The 2,714-nt window shown below is 47.2% G+C and overlaps 1 long non-coding RNA gene across 1 annotated transcript; it reads left to right on the forward strand.

The window, feature by feature from the left end:
* Nucleotides 1-295: 295 nt before the first annotated feature.
* On the forward strand, nt 296-2,400 carry LOC146892202 (uncharacterized). Its single transcript, XR_015004772.2, has 2 exons — nt 296-430; nt 1,339-2,400. It is a non-coding gene; the product is annotated as an uncharacterized LOC146892202 (long non-coding RNA).
* Nucleotides 2,401-2,714: the final 314 nt, after the last annotated feature.

Raw genomic sequence — 2,714 nt, forward strand, 5'->3', positions numbered from 1 at the left:
GGCCTGGGAGGTCTGGAAATCCTCCGCTTCTTACCAAGTTGGCTCCTCAGACTGGCTCACTGAGATGCACATTTTCTCCTTCCTTAAGCCTGTCTTTCCCCCTTCCTGTGTTTATTTTTCTGCTGCTGGAGGGAGCTGGACATTTGCCTGGCTTGATCTTTGGCCAAAACAAAGGATTTGTACCCATGGTTTGAGAAGGCAAAGAAGAAAACGTATTGCCTGTCAAGCGAACAACTGAGAAATTCATCTAGATTTCAGGCGAGGGCCGGGAGGCGGGAGCGGGTGTGGGGTAGGAGCAAAAGATCTCCTGGGCAGCCAGAGAGCAAACATGGCCTGCTGCTTCTGGGGATCTGCTTGCTCTGAGTACTCAACAAGCCTGTATTCAGGACCTCTGATGGACAGACAGGGAGGTCTGTCCTTTTAAGATTAGGTAAGTGGCTAGCTGCAGCTAGGGCAACCCAGCTCTTAATTTTATTATCTATCTATCTATCTATCTATCTATCTATCTATCTATCTATCTATCTATCTATCATCTATCTACCTACCTATCTACCTATCTATCATTTATCTATCTATCTATCTATCTATCTATCTACCTACCTATCTATTTCCTTATCAATCATCTATCTACCTACCTACCTATCATCTATCTATCTATCTACCTATCTATCTCCTTATCAATCATCTTTCTACCTACCTACCTACCTATCATCTATCTATCTATCTATCTATCTATCTATCTATCTATCATCTAGATATCTACCTACCTACATGTCTATCATCTATCTATCTACCTACCTACCTGTCTATCATCTATCTATCTATCTATCTATCTATCTATCTATCTATCTATCAATCATCTATCTACCTACCTATCTACCTACCTATCTATCATCTATCTATCCATCCATCCATCTATCTATCCATCCATCCATCCATCTATCTATCCATCCATCCATCCATCTATCCATCCATCCATCTATCTATCCATCCATCCATCTATCCATCCATCCATCCATCCATCTATCTATCTATCATCCATCCATCCATCTATCCATCCATCCATCCATCCATCTATCTATCCAACCATCCATCCATCTATCTATCCATCCATCCATCCATCTATCCATCCATCCATCCATCCATCCATCCATCTATCTATCTATGTGCATGTTCTTGTACCCACCATGGTACACAGGTGGAAGTGAGAATGACAACTTTGCAGGAGTCAGCGCTCCCTTTCCACCCTATGGACCCTGGGATTGAACTCAGGTCATCAGGTTTAGCAGCAAGCACCCTGACCTGCTGAGCCATCTCACCTGCTCTTCTGTTCAGTAGGAAGCCTGATGATTTGGTCATTGACTCTTTCATTCATCAATAGTCACCGAGTCTTCTTCCTGCACCAGAGACAGTGGCGATGACTCAGTCACTTCAGTGCTTGCCACACAAGAAAGGGTCCTAAGCGTGAGCCCCAGAGCCCAAGTCAAAAAGCGGGGTGTGGTGGCTGCACCCTGGTAACCCCAGCACGGGGGATGTCAAGACAGATGGATCCCTGTGTCTCAATGGGCAGCCGGCCCAGCCTTGGTGAGACCTAGACCAATGAGAGACGCAGTTTGATGGATTGCTTCTGGACGCAGGTGGATGGCTTCTGAGGAATGACATTCCATGTTCACCTCCACATTCACCCCCCAAAGGAAACTGCACGCATGTGAATATGCAAATGTATGCGCACACAGGCAAAAGAAAAGCCAAGAGCCTGAAGACCTCACTCTCCACGGCTGCAACAGAGGAGGAATGGTCGATTGGGTAGGACGCGTTTCGTTCTACCCGGAGCTGAAGCTTCCTTAGTACTTAAAAGCTTGGAAGACGCTGACACACCCGTCCGTAACTGCCAGTTACTCTTTTAACTGGGATCTTTAAGTTTTGGGGAACCTTGCATGTGAGAGTCATGGTTGCTGTGTTCTGAAAATGAACTGGCTTGGCAAAGCCAGACAGTGTGAAATGATGGGTTCTGTTGATCCTCCTCTCCATCAACGGCCCTCAGAGTTTTCAGTTGTTTGGGCAATGTCTGTGTGCTGTGAGAATCGCCGTGGCCAAAAAGCAGCTTGGAGAAAAAAGGGTTTATTTTGTCTTATAGCTCCCAGGTTATAATCTGTCATGGAGGGAAGTCAGGGTGGGATCCTGAAGGCAGAGGCTGATGTAGAGACTGTGGAGGGTGCTGGTCACTGGCTCACTTCGCATGCCTTGCTCAGCCTGCTTTCTTATACCGCCCAGAACCACTGCCTAGGGGTGCCAGTGCTTTCAGTGGGCCAGAACCTCCCACATCACTCACTAATTAAAATAAAAATGCCCCACGGAGTTGCCTATAGGGAAATCTGATGGGGGCAATTCTTCAGTTGAGGTTCTGGCTTCTAAGGTGACTCTAGTTTGTGTCAAATCGACAAAAACCGGCACCAGCCCCATAACCATAAGCTGTAACCGTCGCTCCCCATGGCCTGTCTTGGAGCCCTCTGACAGGCCTCCTCAAACCAAATAATCTGTTTCTCCACAGCTCAGGGCTGCGACTCCTTCAACACGACAAAGGCCAAAGCCTGTTCTTACCCAGCTGAGCCTTAGCATGTGTTTAGGACTCCGTGGAGCAGAACAGGAACCTGGCACATTCTCACGCGGAGTCTCTAGACAAGGGACAGGGACAGGGACAAGAGGGGGCTTCT

This window comes from Myodes glareolus, chromosome 12 (assembly GCF_982192425.1).
Source record: "Myodes glareolus chromosome 12, mMyoGla1.1, whole genome shotgun sequence".
Lineage (NCBI taxonomy): Eukaryota > Metazoa > Chordata > Mammalia > Rodentia > Cricetidae > Myodes > Myodes glareolus.